The sequence below is a fragment of the Hyaena hyaena genome, unplaced genomic scaffold, assembly GCF_003009895.1.
Source record: "Hyaena hyaena isolate Hyena2069 unplaced genomic scaffold, ASM300989v1 scaffold_95, whole genome shotgun sequence".
Lineage (NCBI taxonomy): Eukaryota > Metazoa > Chordata > Mammalia > Carnivora > Hyaenidae > Hyaena > Hyaena hyaena.
This window is the reverse complement of record NW_024080727.1, coordinates 2,296,472-2,315,517: the sequence shown is the minus strand read 5'-3', so window position 1 is coordinate 2,315,517 and position 19,046 is coordinate 2,296,472. Positions and strand designations below refer to the sequence as shown.

Below are 19,046 nucleotides of genomic sequence, written 5' to 3'. Positions count from 1 at the left end.
AGGAAGAGAATCCCAAGCAGGCTCCATGCTCAGTGTGGAGCATGATGTGGGACTCCATCCTATGACCCTGGGATTATTACCTGAGCCAAAACCAAGAATCACTGAGCCACCCAGGCACCCCTGCCGTCTTACATCATAGGCCCTATTTGCAAAGCCCTGGAGTAGGCTATTTGACGTAAAAGCTTGGAGTGGTCTATGTTAATGGTTCCAGTGTGTTACATCTGTAGTTTTTGTTTTGTTTTAAGTCAACATTAACATTTTATAAAGTATATATTTTTTATTTTTTTTAAACATTTTCATTTTAGAGAGACAGTGAGTAGGGGAGGGGCGGAGAGAGAGAGAGAGAGAGAGAGAGAGAGAGAGAGAGAGAGAAACAGACAGATTCTGAAGCAGGCTCTAGGCTCTGAGCTGTCTACACAGAGCCTGATGCAGGGCTCAAATTCACTGACCACAGGATCATGGCCTGAGCCAAAGTCAGAAGCCCAACCAACTGAGAGCCACCCAGGTCACCCTTCATTAACATTTTAAATATTAGATATCATTGATCATGCCTGATGATTATGTCAATAAAAATCCTTGGGTTACTTGACATTTTTTTTATTGTTTTAAAAAAGAGTTTTGCTATTTAATATAAAGTGTAAAATTTTTTTTTTAGTATTAAGTGGTAGAAAAAACTTTTATGAACTTACAAAATGAGTTCTCTGTTAAAGTACTTTATTCTGATACTAGTTTCTTATGGTTATGTGTTTTTCTTATAAAACCTTGACTGAGGAAAGGTGGGGTTGTTTTTTTTTTTTTAATGGTATCTTTCAGTAGCGACCTGGGAGAAAAGGCATTATTTTTTCAACTGAACCAAAGTATCTTTGGTAACGAACTTGCATACACATAGGCAGAATGGGAATAGTGTAGTGTAATTCATGTTTTTAAATATAATCTTTGTTTTCCGTAAATCTTTGAATGTTGGTTTTTTCTCTTTTTCATCTTATTTACATTTATTTTGTCCACTAACTGCTCAAAACTGTATGATTTTAATTAAAGCACTACAGGAATTTAGCCATTCTGATGCCCATAGTTAAGAACTTTGCATCTTCTGTGAACCTCAGGGATGGCTGTGGAGTGGGCATAGCTTAAGCTGTTATATTTTGGGTCCTGTTTAAGCTTTAGGGAATCCTTTATGATGTTTCCTCCACAAGGCTTTATGGATGTATACAGTCTTTTATTCTTCATGGCAGGCTTTTATGGCTCTGAGGGTTGTGTTTGAATTAATAACTACTTGCTTAGGAATTACTCTGAGTACTTAGATGGGAAATGCTCTTTCCTTTTGAACAGACTCATGTTGACTGAAGGGCTTCAGATTAGGGATTTTCCCTATAATTCTGCCCTAATTTGGAGTAGAAATTGGAGAGGTTGGCACAGAGATTGGGCAAAAATTTTCCTACCTTTTTTCCTTTGCCTCATGTCTTTGAACTAGTTTTGGCTCTCATATTTTAGGTCTGTGATCCACTTTGAGTTTATTTTTGCAAATGTATGAGGTAAGGGATAAGATTTATTTCTTTGCATATGAAAATCAAATTTTTCCAGAAGCAATTTTGTAAATATTATAATTTTCTCTGTTGAGTTACCTTGGCACCTTTGTTGAAAATCAACTATTTTAGGACTCTGTTCGTTTTATTCATCTGTATATCTGTTCATGGCAATACTGCACTATCTTGATTACTGTAGCTTTATAGTAAGACTTAAAATTGGGTAACATAAATCTTCCCAACTTATTCTTCTCTTTCAAAGTTGTTTTTCTATTCTACATCCTTTCTATTTCTTTCTGTGTATCTTAGAATCAGCTTGACAATTTTACAGAAAAGCTTGATGGGATTTTGGTTGTGAATGCTTTTATACTAGAGACTATACTGGGGAGAATTGACCTGTTAAGGATGTTGAGTCTTCTGATGCATGAACTTTGTACCTCTCTCTGTTTAAGTCATCTTTAGTTATTCTTAGCAGAGTTTTATTGTCAACGTAAAGTTATTACACCTATTTTGTTAAATTGATCCCTATTTTATATTTTTATGTTACTGTAAGTGGTAGTGTAAAGAAAATCAGTTTTCATTTTATTGTTAGTATGTAGACTTATAATTGATTTTTATATTAAACTTTGTAATTTGTGATTCTGCTAAACTCATTATTATTTCTGGTGACTTTTTTATAGTCCTCAAATGTTCTGGGTAGATCATCATCTTGTCTGTGAATAAAGACTGTTTTACTTGCTCCTTTAAATTTTTTATATCTTATTCTTTTTGCTTGCTCTATTGCAGTGCCTACTTAGTAATCCCCATGCAATGTTAAATAAAAGTGGTGAGCTGACATTCTTCCCTTATTCTTGATGTTAGGTCAAAAACATTCATGTTTTCACAAATAAATATGTTAGCTATAGGGGTTTTTTTTGTTTTTAATTTTTCATTTATTTCTGAGAGAGAGAGAGCGAGCAAGCAAGGGAGGGTCAGAGAGAGGGAGATACAGAATCTGAAGCAGGCTCCCAGCTCTGAGCTAGCTGTGAGCACAGAGCCCAACGTGGGGCTCAAACCCATGAACCGTGAGATCATGCCCTGAGCTGAAGTCGGATGCTTAACTGACTGAGCCACTCAGGCGCCCAATTAGCTATAGGTTTTTAACAGATACCCTTTATGAGATTAAGTTATTTTCTATTCATAGCTTGCTGAGAATTTTTTTTTCTTACCATGAATAAGTATTGAATTTTTATCAAGTTTTGATATATGTTGAGATGATCACATGTTTTTTCCCCCTTTCTTATCTGTTAATGTAGTCAGTTACATTGATTTTTTTTTTTTTTTGAGTATCAAACCAAAGAATCATGCATTTCTGAGATAATCCCCACTTGATCATGATTTGTTACACTTTATATATTGCTGGATTCTTTGCTGAAACTTAATTAACTTTTTATCATCTGTGTTCATAGTAGGTATTGGTTTGTAGATTTTTTTAAAAATTAATTTGTTTTGAAAGAGATAGACACAGCATGAGCAGTGGAGGGCCAGAGAGAGAGAGAGGGAGGGAGGGAGAGAATCCCAAGCAGGCTCTGTGCTGGCAACACAGCCCCGATATGGGGCTTGAACTCATGAACTGTGAGATCATGACCTGAGCCGAAACCAAGAGCTGGACACTCAACTGACTGAGCCACCCAGGCACCCTGGTTTGTAGTTTCTAAAATAATGTTGGATCTGGTTTTTGTATCTGGATAACAGCAGGAGTTGGAAAGATTTCCTCGTCTGGAAAAATTTTCGTACATTTGGTGTTACTGCTTCTTGAAGTGTTTGGTACAATTCACTAGTGAAGACCTCTGGGTTTGGAGTTTCTTTGTGGGAAGATTTTAAATGATGAACTCAATTGCTTTGATACTGCTCTATTCAGATTTATATTAATTCATCTTGAATACAGCTTCAGTTTGTGTCTTTCATGTAAATTTGTCCATTTCAGGTAAATTGTTGTCTTTATTGGCATAAAGTTGCATATTCCTTTACTCTTTGTTTTTTAATAATTATTTTTGAGAGAGGGAGGGAGAGGAAAAGGGAGGGAAGGAGAGAGTGAGAGAGCGTGTACAAGTAGGGGAGGGTCAGAGAGAGAGGGAGACAACAGAATCTGAAGCAGGAACCGGGCTCTGAGATGTTAGCACAGAGCCTGACACGAGATTTGAACTCGTGAACCCTAAGATCGTAACCTTAGACAAAGTAGGATGCTCAACTAACTGAGCCACCCAGGCGCCCCATATATTCCCTTACTCTTAATGTTTGAGGGATTTATAGTGATATCCATCCCTTCTTTTGTTCTGGCGTTAGAGATTTTCCTGCTTTTTCTAAAGGAGCAATTACTATTTAAAATTTCCCTTGTCTGCATTTTACAAAGTTTGTTTTGTGTTCCTAAGAGTTCAAAGAATTTTAGAATTTCCTTTGTGAATTTTGTGACCTATATAATTGCCAAATATTTGGTTAATTTTTTAGATCTATTTATTGGATACATTTCTAAATTAATTATGTTGTGATCTAAGAACGTATTTTGTGCATTTATTATGAAGTGCAAAATGTTATCTGTGTTAGTGAATGTTTTGTGGGCCCTTAAGAATGATTCTGCTGTTACTGAGTAGAACTTTGTAAAAATGTTAATTGGGTCAAATTAGTTGATAGTGTTCTTCAAAATTTATTCCTCTGATTTGCTGTTTTTTTCAGTAATTGCTGAGAGAGGAGTGTGGAATCTTCAGCTTTAATTGTGGATTTTTCTTTTTTTCCTTTTACTTCTTGGTTCATATATTTCAAAGCTCTAATGTTAACTGCACGCATATTTAGTTTTCTTAAATATTTTTGATGAATTGGGTTCTATATCTTGAAATGTCCCTTTTGAGCCCTAATAATATGTTGTGAAATTGTTTCTGAAGTGGCTTGCATTAGTTTCTGACAGAAGATCTGCTGTTTTTCTTATTTTGCATGACCCCTCCCCCCACCATGAGATTTTTCTGTTATTTTGGTCTTAAGACTTTTTCTTTGACTCTTTTTTTGTTATTTGATTATGATGTGCCTTAGTGTGGTTTTCGTTGAGAAAAATTCCTCTTAGGTTTTTTTATTTGTTTTTGTTTTTAATCAAATTTGGAAAAATATTGGCACTATTTCTTCAAATATCTTACTTATCCCAGGTGTTTTTTTTTTTTTTTTCCTTCAAGGTTGAGGAGGGAATTTTATACATTTGAATTGTTTTGGCATGGCACTTGTGCTTTGTTTCTCTCCCTCCCCTCCCCCCCCGCCCCCTTTATGAATGGTTAATATTTTCATGTTTCCAGGTTCACTGATCTTTTCTTTTTTCTTCTGCAGTATATTACTTGTTTTGAATCTCATTCATTCTGTTTTTTATTTCTGATAATTATTTTTCATCTTTGGAAGTTTTATTCTGTTTTTCTTGTCATGTTTCTGTTTTCCTTTACCTTTTCTAACATTTAGAGTTTATTTTTAATCTTTGTTTTAATGCCCTCATCTGTTAATTCCATTAACTTTATCTTTTCTGAATTTCTTTATATTGATTGAGTTTTCTTATGGGATGCATTTCCTGCCTTTTTTAGTTTTTTACATTTATTTATTTTTGAGAGAGAGAGTGTGTGAGTGGGGGAGGGTCAGAGAGACAAGGAGACAGAGGATCTGAAGCTGACTCCATACTGACTGCCGAGAGCCCCATGTGGGGCTTGAACCCACGAACCACAAGATCATGACCTGAGCATAATTTGGACGCTTAATGACTAAACACTCAGGTGCTCCTCCTGCTTTTTTAAAAATGTTTGTTTATTTTTGAGAGAGAGAAAGAGAGTAGCGTGCACACAAGTGGAGGAAGGGGAGAGAGAGGGAGACAGAGGATCTGAAATGAGCTGCATATTGACTACAGAGAGCCCCACGTAGGGCTGGAACCCATTAACCATGAGATCATGACCTGAGTCGAAGTTGGACGCTTAGCCGACTGAGCTACCCAGGTGCCCCTTCCTGCTTTTAAAAAATTCTGTATCCCTTTTTTTTTTTTCTTTTCCTTTGGATGGTAGACATTGTAGTTTGACATTCTAGGATGAAGAAATTTTTTGTATTATTTTACATAATGTTGAACTTTTATTTTTGCATTTATATAAGTTCCTTGGTATCAGCTGAATCCTTTTGAGGTTTTTTGTTTTTTTTTTAAGTTTTGTCAGCATTGGTCCAGAATGTTCTTTTTTAGAAAGAGAGAGCATGCAAGTGGGGCAGAGGGGCAGTGGGAGAGAGAATCTTAAGAAAATCTCCTTGCTTATCATGGAGTCTGATGTGGGGCTCAGTCCCACGACCCTGGGATCATGACCTGAGCCAAAATCAGGAGTCAGATACTTAACTGACTGAGCCACCCAGGTGCCCCCAGAACATTCTTTACCGTAGTTTAATTTAGTTACCCATTAAGGTTCTGTCCTTCTGAAGGTTATAATCCATGCCCATTTGAGGATTATTCTTGAAGTAATCCTAACCAATATTGTAAAATTTTCATTTGTTTGTTATTTTGTATTTTGAAGGAAATTTTTTGGCCTATGAATAGCTTAAGTAGTCTTGGAAGAACAGATCAAAGTAGGAGGATTTGCTCTACATATAAATCTATAATACTTTCATTAAATAATGCCACAAGGATAAACAAAAGAAGTAAAGAGTCTGGAAGAGGGCCAATGTGTATGTACATGGATGCTTGCTTTATGACAGAATTGGCACTCTAGTGTAATTGGGAAGGAGTTATTTAACAAATGATACTAGAACAATTGGTGATCTGTAAAGAAAAAATGACTCATCCTCTCCATACCACATGCAAAAATCAACTCAAGATTGATTTGTACATCTCAATGTGAAAGGCAAAACTATAAAACTTTAGAAGCTAATACTAAGAGAACATGTTCATAATCTTCCAACCGGCAAAGATTTCTTAAAAAGAAATAAAACCCATTAATATAAATAAAACAATTGGTACATTTCATTACCTTAAAATTAAGAAATTTTATTCTTACAAAGTTAAAGGAGAATAGAAAGGTAAGCCAGAGTGGAAGAACATATTTGCAGTACATAAAATAGACAAAAAGCATGTATCACAGTATTCAGAGCACTTCTACAAATCAGTGTGACAATCCAGTGGAAAAATGGTAAGGGACATGAAAAGACACTTCATAAAAGAAATGTAAATATGCAAGAAATAAGTGAAAATGTGTTTAACATCATTAGTAATCTGAGAAATAAAATTAAAACTGAAGAGACTGCATCATAAACACTAGAATGGCTAAAATTTAAAAAGAGATTAACATAAGTTTAGGATGTTAAGTTATGGGAACCCATTAAACGCTGCTGGTGGGAATGTATGTTATTACAACTACTTTGGGAAACACTTTGATATTTGCATACTTTGTGACCCAGTAATTTCTTTCCATGGATATATTCCTAAGAGTAATGTGTGAGTGAACATGTATACTAAGAGATGTGTTAGTAATTGGTAGCAGCAGTATTTGTAGTAGCTTCAAACTCAACACATTGTTCTTCAGTAGGACTGAATGAATAAAATTGTGATATGTTCATACAGTGCAATACTTTATGACAATAAAAATGGATGAAATACAGCTACATACTGCACAGATGAATTTTGCAAATATGTTTCTCAAAAGAAGCCAGAGACCATTCATAATTTGTGATTTCATTTATGTAAAGAAAAATGAAAACACACAAAAATAAAGCAGGGAAAATGAAAAATATTATGTTTATGTACAATTATATGTTAACACCAGAAATGCCAATTCCTAATTCCATTGTATATCCACATTTCTATACTCCTACCACATTCTTTAAAAATTTTTCTGATTTTGTGTATAATGGTATACCCCAAATTATATTTATCTTTATAAATAAAGATACAGCAGCATTTATGTACAAGTTTGATTCAGGTGATCAGAAGGTTAAGTTTTTAATATATCTCATATTTGAATCATAACATTGAGAATTGGAATGGTTTCTAGTAACGATAATTCATCTTTATACAGGATACATTTATCGACAAAGCATTTTTTCCAGAAATCATTATGACAGCTGGGAAAGTATTTGGAATAGCTGCATAAGAAGGAAGTATCTGCATAGTCTCTAATATAGAGAGTAAGTTGATAGTGGTTGAAAGACTAGAATCTCATTTTCATTTCCACCCCTTGCCTTGCTGTGTTCTTTATTTTTTAAGTGTCCTGTGTGAAGACAGGACATTGCTCGTATGTAGGTGTAATTAATCAGGGAAAGTGTGGCTGGGCTTTCATCTTAATTAGGGAAGTTTACAAGGCTCTTTCCTAACCGTAATTTTAATAACATTGTGCCTATCTGTAAGGAGCCAAGGATGCCTGCTCTCTGGTTTTAGTCTCATAATTTTCTATTAAGAGTTTGAGCTATATTCTTGCTCCGCTTTGTAGAACTGATTGAGATACTGAGGAAGTGAGTCACTGACAAACACATGACAATTCATTGGTGTATCTAGAAATAAAGCATTTTATAAGCTGGTCATTCTAATAAAAATTTTGAAGTTTTAATGTCTTTTTAGTTAGTATTTGGAGTATTTATCCTGATTAATCATTTGTATCATTTTGAAAATAATGGTATTTCTTGCTTTAAGGAAGCACAATTTCACAATTTAGAAAACCCTTAATTCCCTGTAAAATTAAATGGAGTGATATTAATGTTAAAACAATTGTTTCCCGTTTCCATCAAATTTACTTAATTTCTATAGCAAATTTAAGATGCTTACCTGACCAATATTTGTGACCAATACATAATTTTTAGCACTTCATTACATGTTGTGTAAAACAAGAACTGTATTTCTCTAATAGGAATAGAGCCAAATAGGAATAGGCTCTTAACATTTTACTCTAAGCTTCCCTTCTAATTATTTTAGTATTTTCCTGAAAAATGTCTCTCATCCTGGGGCACCTGTGTCACTCAGTTGGTTAAGCGTCTGACTCTTGGCTTTGGCTCAGGTTATGTTCTCCTGGCTCCTGAGTTCCACCGCACTTTGGGCTCTGCATTGGTGGTGTAGAGCCTGCTTGGGATTCTCTCTCTCTCTCCCCCTCCCCGCTTCCTCCCTCCCCCTCCCTACTTGTGCTCTCTCTCTCTCGAAATAAATAAATAAACTTTAAAAATAAAACAAGTCTCTCATCAAAACCACAGGGTCAAAGCATGCAAAAATGTATAGCCTATTAACTAGAGAAATCCAAATTAAGATAGATACCATATTTAAACCACTCTTTAGATTTTTAGATGACTTTTCCCCCCAAGCTCTTTATATTTTGTCCTATGATGATTTTACCTAAAACATTCTAAGTAAGCATACAGTTAGGATTTCAGGCAGGGGCATCAATATTCTGTTTTTCAGTGGTCTTAACTTTTCCAACAAGTAGGTAGTTGTTTGGAGGTGTCATAGCCAGGCCACAGATAGTTTTTGCAAAGCTAGAAAAAGGCTTTTCTCCCAACTTTCGGTGGATGTTGCCCTCTGCGAGCAATCAGGCTTTAAAGAGTGGAGAACAAACTGGATTTCAGTCCCTGTTTGCTCTCTCTTGGCTGTGTACTCATGTGCAGGGCCCCGCCTCCACATTGTTCATAGTGGATTTGAGTCATGATGATTCCTTGCGTCTCTTTCTTTCTTTCTTAAATGTTTGTTTATTTTCGAGAGAGAGACCGACACGAGTAGGGAGGGGTAGAGAGAGAGGGGGAGACACAGAATCTGAAGCAGGCTCCAGGCTCTGAGCTGTCAGCACAGAGCACGAAGCGGGAACTCAAGACTGCAAGATCATGACCTGAGCCGGAGTTGGACACTCAACCAACTGAGCCATCCAGGTGCTCTACCTTGCGTTTCTTTTGATAGATCTATAGCATTGGAATGGTTTGCAGGCCAGAATGTCATAATACCCACAAAATCCTTCAAGTAGTCCCTTTTCTGGTTGGTAAGGGATTGCTTTCTCAGTGCTATCCGTACTTTGGTTGATCTTATTTTTTCAATTAGATAAATTTATGACAACCTAAAACAAGTTAGAACTTTTATAGGATTAAGTATGAATGTTTGTAGGGCATGTTCTGTTTTTATGAAAGTTGTATACAACAATACAGCTGCCTTTTCCATAAATATATAACTTCTATCTTTGAACTAAAGTTTATTTTCTTTGTTGAATCATTTCTTTAAATAGTGACTAATAGCCGTTATTGTGTTCATCCAGCATATCATTGCATTTTTAAAATGTATAATTAGATACAGCATGTACAAGTCTGGCTGAAATGGAATGGTTTAGTCATTTTCCATAAAACAGTAGTTTAATGATAGTCTTAAATTAATTTAGAATTTGAATTCATGCCTGGATTTAATTGTTTGTATGCTGTAATGAAAACATCCTATTTTAGAGGGACAAAGAAGAATGTTCTCATATTAAAAGTAACTGAAAGATAATTCTATAAGGTCAGGAACCTCTGATTGCATTAAAAACTTAACAGTAAGGGAGTGCCCAGGTGGCTCAATCAGTTAGGTGTCGGAGTCTTGTTTTCAGCTCTGATCATGATCTCATGGTTCGTCAATTTGATCCCCACATTGGGCTCTGCACTGATGCCTACATGTCAAGCAGTGCCTGCTTGGCATTCTTTCTCTCCCTCTCTCTTCCCCTCTCTCACTTGTGCTGTCTTCTCTCTCTCAAAATAAAATAAATTGGAAAAAAAAATTAAAAACAAACTGTAAGATAGTTTCTCCCAATTTTGACAAAGAGAATTTGCAGTATGAGTGGTTTTTTGTTTGTATGTTTGTATACTTTATAAGGAAATGTATATAGGGCAGTGTGTGTGTGTGTGTGTGTGTGTGTGTGTGTGTTTGTGTGTGTAATGTAGTTGCATTGGCCACTAGTGACATTGAGATTAAAGTTATTTGGCTTGCTTGTTCAAAGTGGATTCCTTGTAGGGTTTCTTGCTTGTTTTAGATCATGTTTTCTCCTGTTTTAGTAGATCATAATTAGAAGATCCATGGTATTTATACTTAAAATGCAATTAATTTTTCTAATTACCTTTTTTATATCATTGAAAGTTTTTGAAATCAAGAATGATGTAGAATGCTAGCAGTGAAATCTTAAATGAAATTAAACAGTTCTATTTGTAATAACATAAAAAGAAAAAATACCTACAAATAAATTTAACAAAAGGAGTGCAACACCTGTACACCAAAAGTTAGAAAACATCATTGAAAGAAATTAAAGAAGAAATTAAATAAATGCAAAGACAGGACATACTGGATTTATGGTTTGGAAGACTTAATATTATTAAGATTGCATTATTCCCCAAACAGGCTCAATGACCTGGAGTTACTGTATGACCCAGCAGTTCTGCTCCTAGCTGTATATCCAAGAGAATTGAAAATATGTTGACACACACATGTTCATAGCAACATTATTCATAATAGACCCGAAACAACCCAAATTTACATCAACTGTTGAGTAGATAAATGAAATGTGGTATTTCCATAAAATACAATATTATTCAGCCAGAAAGGGAGCGAAGTACTGATAACACTTAACACAGATGAACTTTGAAAACATTATGCTAAGAGCAAGGAGCCACAAAAAGCTGCACATTGTGTGAATCCATTAATATGAAATATCCTGAATAGGCAAATTCATAGAGATGGAAAGTCATTGCCAGGAGTCATGGAGAAGGAGGAATGGGGAATGATTGCTAATGGACATTGAGTTTCTTTTGGGGATGACGAAAATATTCTAGAATTAGATAGTGGGTATGGTACAGCTTTGTGAATACAGTAAAAAAGAGGAACAAGGAATGCCTGGGTCGCTCATTTGAGCATCTGACTCTTGATTTCATCTCAGGTCATGATGCCAGAGTCATGGGGTCAGGCCCTGCTGAACATGGAGTCTGCCTGGGATTCTTTCTCTCTTCCTCTGCTCACTCACTCTCTCTTCTCAAAAAAAAAAAAAAAAAAAAAAATTTAAAAAGTTTTTAAAAAGATAGATAAGCCCCCAAATGGTGTATTTTAAAAAGATGAGTTTTGGGGCGCCTGGATGGCTTAGTCAGTTAAGCGTTGGGCTTTCGCTTAGGTCATGATCTCGCGGTTCGTGGGTTCGAGCCCCGCGTTGGGCTCTGTGCTGACTGCCAGCTTAGAGCCTGGAGCCTATTTCAGAGTCTGTATCTCCCTCTCTCTCTGACCCTCCCCTGCTCGCTCGCTCTCTCTCTCTCTCCTAGAAAAAAGAAAAAGATGAGTTTTGTGACGTGAATTATACTTCAAGTTAAAAAACAAAACCCATAAAAATGAAGAGTGAGGGGGCGCCTGGGTGGCTCAGTCAGCTAAGTGTCCAATGCTTGATATCAGCTAAGATCTTGATCTCAGGGTAGTAAGTTCAAGCCCTGCATTGTGCTTAGTGCTGGATGTGGATCCTGCTTTTAAAAAAAAAGAAATGAAAAGAGTTGCCTATACTTGTGATCTAATGATCAAACCAGGATGTGTTTGAGAGTGGGGGGGGTCTCAATAATTACTCCTGCATAGGGGCACCTGGGTGGCTCAGTTGATTAAGCATCTATCTGACTTCAGCTCAGGTCATGATATCATGGTTTGTTGGTTCAAGCCACACATCGGGCTCTGTGCTGACAGCTCAGAGCCTGGACCCTGCTTCAGGTTCTGTGTCTCCCTCTCTTTCTGCCTCTCCCCTCCTGGTGGTCTGTCTCCCAATAAATAAATGTTAAAAAAAAATTCTTTTTAAAATAAAAGTAAACTACTCCTGCACAATACACATTTAAGTGGCTGTCCCAGTTAAAACAGTGTATATGTGCTCACTGCTTTTTGGTGTGTTTAAACTATTGTCTCTTAGCCCTCCTAGAAGAAGTAAGAAGAATATAAAAATTTTCTAGTATTCTTTATCAAATGTGAGAAAAAGAATAAGAAAGCCATGTAATTAGAAGAAATGGGAGAGAAGGTATTTCTTAATGAAAATGAGTGTAAATGTGTGTGTTAAGTGCAATGTGTAGATATAATACTGTTAGGACTGCACTCATGTGGTATTTGTCACTTTACTCTCACACCTAGCCAACCAGTGAATGAATAAGGAGTTTTGTGTTGTAATATAATAAAACAGCTTCTCTGAACTAGAGATGTGTATCAAAAACTGTGGAGCATTTAAAAATTACTCTTGCTTAGGCCTTAGTTTCAGTTCTGCATTGGTAATTTTTGCGGGGCTGGCTTAAGTTGATGCATGCAAAATACACATTTTATTTCTTCATTTAATCTAGTATTCTTTTAAGTTGAGACCTGCTACATTAAATCAATGAGTTTTATTGACCCATTTATTAAAATTTACAGTTAGTATCATTTTGTGCATAAATAGCATATAGCAGAAGCAACTGAGAGAACCTCATTTCAACTACACCCACCTACCAGTCGTCTCTCCTCCTTGGCTAGCCCTGTGTGTTGGTAATCCAGAAATTTTGATTTAGTTCTCCAGGCATTGAGATTGGGAGGAATCTTACTTATTTATTTAGGTTACCTTTAGGCAGGTGTTAGTAGTGCGAAGTAGATGGAAGCTGCAGTTCCTTTGCAAATGTTGAAACTCTTTGGTAGGGAGGAAAAATATCATCATTGGTATACAGAATAAGAGGGCTTGGGAGATGGAGACCTGGTAGGAGGTCAGAACTCTCTAATTTGGCTGAGTACTGTCCATGATCTTTGTATTTTGACAACCCATTGTAACAGCAGGTAAGTAGCTCTCTGTTATTGGATCTGGGGGAGGACACAATGCATTGTGTGGTTCTTTTCGCTTGTGCAGCCTTGCACAGTTGGGCCGAAAGTCCCCTCATATTCTGATACTGAAAAGCAGCATGGACTCATGGTATTGGAGTTGCGTGACTCCTTAAAAAATTTTGTGGTTCAGCTTATTTAATGATGGATCATGCCCATTCAAAAGTGTCCCTAGGACATTTTAGACTGCTAGCCTTTCTTCAGTCACTACTCCTATAGCATACATGAATGTCTGCCACAGCTGTTGGTACGTACAGGTTTGAGGTACCTTTCCCTTTGCAGTTCAGCGAAGAACAACTAACTACTTTCAGAAGATTGGCTCTTAGAGAGTTTTTATAGCCTGGGACCTGAAATCTTTCTGTATGCTGATTTATTGCTCTCATTCCATGCAGTTGTTTATTGAGCATCTATTCTGGCTGGGCACTTTGGTAGCTGCTGGAGTTATAAGGGCAAATACAACATACTTGATCTACCTCATTGGGCTAATAGTTTGGTTGGAGAAAAAAGATAAATATTTAATTGTACAAGTAATTACAGCTGTGGTAAATGCCATAAGAGACATAGAGTGTGCTCTGAAAGTGTATCAGAAGGAGTCCTATTAAGAACACTTCATAGAGGAAATAATGGTAATACTGAGACATAATGGATCTGTGGAACTCATAGTCAGGGGAAGTGCTTGGAATGAGACCTAGCAAGAGATGGAATGTGTGAAGGCCCTGCAGCAGAAAGGATTTAGGAGTTTTGTAAGCAGAAGGGCCTGTGCCCAGAAGCTTACTAGGTAGTAGGAAGAGTGGCAAGGAATGAGGATGGTGGGTAGAGGCAGGGCAAGATTAGACAAGGTTCCGTAGGCCATGTTAAGGGTTTGGACTTTAAAAACAGTGTTGTGACATTTGCATTTTAAAATCACTCTAGTGAAAATGGGGAAATTGGATTGGAGGGAATAAGAATGCCTGCTGAGACCAGACAGCTATTGCAAAGCCTAGTCTAGGCAGTAGCTGTTTCTGGAAGTAGAGTACGGTGCTGTGACTGGAGTTGTGAGTTGGAACTAGATCTTGTAATGGCTTTGATCTTGTAGGCAGTGTAGTCAGTGGAGATTTTATAAATAAATGAGAATAAGTTCAAGACTTTTACTGGTACTTGTTACTGCTTACTAAAAATCAGAGAAAGACAATTAAGCTTAGTATTAGTAGTCTAGCTTCTTCATCTTCAGGATCTGGCTTTGGAATAAATACTTGCCCTCCCTCCCCCCTGTAGGCCCTTTGCAGAAAGACTTATTAGTCTGAGAGGCATATTCTTAAAACCACCACCACCACCATCACCACCACGAAAAATCATCTATCAGCTACCTTCACTTTTGTACTGTCAGTTGATGTGGAGTGTCTTTTGGGTATTGAATATCCATAAAGTAATGCTGCATTCAGGTTTCTTTTGGCTGATGGATACACTATTGGGAGCTGTGGCCATAGGGTTTTTTATTACAGTGAAGAAAAAAAAAAGTCTCACAATGCCAGTAGAACCTTTCTGAAACAGATACTGAAGTTTGATTGGTTTGGCTGGATGTGAGAGAATTTTGAAGCAGTCTTGTAAGGAACTTTTGAATTTTTGGAAGCAATGAGTACCTAAATTACTAAGCTTACCATTCCACTGTCTCCTACTTCATCTTTGTTAAAGTCTTTTGTTAATTTGCCTTTTATTTTGCATATGATTTTGATCTGTGTATAGTACTAGAATTGATTACTCATTTTCGAAAGCCAGCCACTACATCCAGCACTGCTGCTGTTTAGCAGTTTTTAATTTAGTGCTCAATTAACACATCATTATTTCTTGTAAAGACTATGGAATACTGGGTACTGTAGGATATCAGAAATAGCTTTTTTTAGAAGTACATAGGAAACTCTTTTATTTTTAAGGCTATATATGTATTTTGTCTGTATTTATTTACAAAGCATTTTTTTTCTAATTCTAGCTTTCTCTGTATCTTGTATTTTGACTTAGATGATTTTAGTCTTACAAACATTTGTATGCTTTTTTTTTTTTTTTTTTGAGAAAGAATGTATACATGAGGAGAAGGACAGGGGGAGGGAGGGGTGGAGAGATAGAGAAAAAGAGAAATGAGAGCATCCAAAGCAGGATCCACATTCAGCATGGAATCTGACTCAGGGTTTGATCCCACAACCCTGTGATCGTGACCTGTGCCAAAACCAAGAGTTGAACGCTCAACTGACTGAGCCACACAGGTACCCAGATATGTCTTTTTTAATGTCCAGAATAAAAATTATAAAATGAAGTGATAAATCAAGGAAAGAATATGATATGAAAATGACCTACCTGAAACATTTAGAAATGATCTATAATTTGTTCTTTGGGAACAGATTAAAATTAACTCTTCAACTGTTTGCATGTGTGTATCAGGTAGGATGCTACCTGAAGCTAACCCAAATGGTAAGAATTTTACCATCTTATCTAACAAATTCAAAGTTAGGATGGTTCCAGATTGGCTAACTGGGGTCCCTCATCTGTCTTTGGTCTATCATTTTTGTGTTCTACTATTTCATTCTAAATTTATTTATTTAGTTGTCCTTCCCTACCAACATAGTTCCTTAGCAATATGTGATTGCCCTAGACTGTGCTTATGCCTGTGGGTAGAAAAAGAGCAATAATTAGTGATAGATGTTATTGCTCTGGATTGTTCTTAGCTTATTTTCTGTTTCATCTTTTATTTTCATTCTTAAAAGTAAAGGAATATGAATTGTCTCCTAAGTATCTAATGATGTTTATTTTTTAAGTTACGCATATACCTCATGAAAGACAAACATTAAGAAAAGCATAGAGGGGCACCTGTGTGGCTCAGTCAGGTATGAATCTGTCCAACATTCGACCTCAGCTCAGGTCATGATCTTCCCATTAGTGGATTCGAGCCCCACGTTTGGACTCTGTGCTGACAGCTCAGAGCCTGGAGCCTGCTTCAGATTCTGTCTCCCTCTCTCTCTGCCCCTCCCTCACTCGCACTGTGTTTCTCCCAAAAATAAATAAACATTAAAAAAAATTAAAAGAAACGCCTAGAGAGTAACAAGTGCTTCTCTCTGTAGTCAGAAGCCTCTCAGACAATAAAGAATCCTGTTAATAGATCCAGTCCATTCACTGTGATGTCTTGTGGTATAAAATGAAAATGTGTTAAAAAGAGTAAATGCTCTTAATGAAAATACTATATATTTAAATCATAAACTTTCAGGTAAATTAAGAAATGATTTTTCCTTTCATAAAAGAGAACTCATAGGTTTCTCCTGAAAAGCTCTTATTATAATGTAAGTTTTTTATAGGTTTATAATATCTGATGAATTTCTCTAAATATCGAATTCAATTAGCAGAATTTGAAATTGATTTTTTTGTGTGCTTCTCAACCCCCCAATTTTGGCTCCTTTGTCTTTTTAAATATTCCATAGCTGGCAGCCAAGCTTGTGTTGCCATCCTTAATGTTATGATCAAATAGGTACTTGGAATAAACTGAGTAATAATAAGTATAAAGTTTTAAGCTCTTGATATATATGCCAAGTGTTAAATGTATTATTCCCATTTTATAGATTTGAAAACTGAGGGTAAGAGAATTTTACTTGACTGTAGCTCACAGTCATGTATCTAGTAAATAACTCTGATGTCTGGAAAGTGGAGAAGAGTTTGTGTCAACATGAGACCTCATGTCTTTTGTACTGTTCCCAGTCTTTCTTGTGAGCACATAGAACAGGTCCAGGGGAAAGAACACCCCCACCCCCAGCCCCTGTGTGTAGGTTTTCCAGATTCTAAACTGTCATACTAGCCCACCCAGCCTTTAAGAATATGTTAAAATGTGAGCTCGTTTCTTACCAGCTTTTGTGGTAGCATCCTATTTGTCCCATGTTCTGCCAAAGGTGAATCAGTTCATTGTGTACTGTCTGCTGAGAGAGGCTTGTCATCCTTTGGAATTCCATTCACGTGGTTGCCCTGCAACCTCAGGGTTTTGACAAGCTCAGGAACAGTTATGCTTGTGTAGGTTATAGGAGTCTGTTTGTTAGGAGAGGAGCTGTGTTATCCTGAGGCATTTTAAGATTCTTAGCTGAAGTTGTATAAAGCATAGTTTTTTTAGTAGCTGGACTTTAAAATCCTTTCTTGTGTAAAATTGAGAATTGCAAAAACCATTGTATTGATTAGGTGACTTGCTCTCATTGGTAATTAATGTTAAGTGCCCATTTTCATAAGTACCGAATACTGTTTGAGGTACGGTTTGTGTTTGAACTTTATCTTAATTCTCTGGAGATATGCAGTCAATTTAGTTGAGATTGAAAGAATCTCATCTTTTGGTGATGGAAATATACCAGAATTTCTTGGGATGCATTTGTTTGTTGTTTATTAATTATGTAAAGTAGTCTTTCTACCCTGTAAAGAGTAAATTGTTTTGATTTCATTTAGGAGTGAAAGGCTGGACTCAGAGGAGTCATCCTTCTGTTTACAATAGCCACAAACTTGTTAGTAAAACGATGGAGGGTGAAGATTTTTGTTTTCTGATTGTTTCATATTCTGTGTCAATAGGAAAACAGTGATCATAACTTGGGATGCTGTACAGAACTAGAATATTCTTATGGGAATGTGTATGTCTCCTGTTGTGTCTGTATTTTGATATGCTTACCGTATTGTTTTTCACATATAACTAAACGTTGTAACAGTTGAAGCTTTATTCCTTACCCCTTGGCTGTTCTGAAAATACATTTCTCTCTAATGGCAGTCGGTATAAATACCTTATCAGATAAGCAGGGCAAATTTCACTGAATTTGAAGAATTATTTTCCTTATCTTGTATGTCATACTGTCTGGAAATGTAAATATCTTGAAATCATGCAGAGTTTTGCCTTTTTGTGGATTGCCCTTCTCTCTAATAATAATATTGAAAATGATACCCTTGCTTGCATAAATGTCGTGTAGGGTATTATGTTATGATGCCTTGATCGGTCCCGCTTCTGTTCCTGACCAGCTTTGGGATTTGGGGTGGGCTTCCTGTTGTTTCTGCCTGCACTTTACTTGTATGTAACAGAAAGAGATTGGGACCCATGTCTAATTCTAACTGTTGCCATTAAATATTATAAAGTAAAATGAAGGTTTAGGAAAAAATGTTTAATGTAAATGAATGTTATTTATCAGAACTATTATGGGTGATTTTCTATTAATGCAGTCAAAGATGGGAATTTTTCCTTTATATTCTGATTAGATGTCACTAGAAAGTAATAATGCTTCTTCCTTGGCCCTAATTATTCATGATTGTCAGTTGATTTTTTTATTGTACTTTGTAGCTGCAATATGTATTTATAATTAATTAGTTTTTTTTTTACTAACTGACACAGACTTTTGGAATGGCAAAGAAATGGCGCCTCTGGGCAACTGTGGAATTGTTACTGTGATTCTTACTGTGTGGAGAGGCCAGACAGATCCTTCCTTTGAGTTGTAGAACATTTATCATGATTACTGTGAGAAAGACAGCAAGAGAGATAACATTATAGAGCTGCTTGGTTTGAGAGGATTTGGAAAAATTGATGTAGGATTTTAAAAAATCCTTTGCAGCATTTTGTGATTTCCCTAAAAGTGCAAAAGAAATTTTGTGCAGAAGAAAATAGTATCTTATTTGTCCATGGAAGTCACACTGGAGGAGTATAACATTTTTTTTTCTTAATAATGATATCTTTA

The 19,046-nt window shown here is 36.2% G+C and overlaps 1 protein-coding gene across 4 annotated transcripts in view; it reads left to right on the top strand.

The window, feature by feature from the left end:
- Positions 1-19,046, top strand: part of MEF2A (myocyte enhancer factor 2A) — a 152,970-nt gene that overhangs the window by 34,394 nt on the left and 99,530 nt on the right. The gene's annotated exons all lie outside the window — the stretch shown is intronic.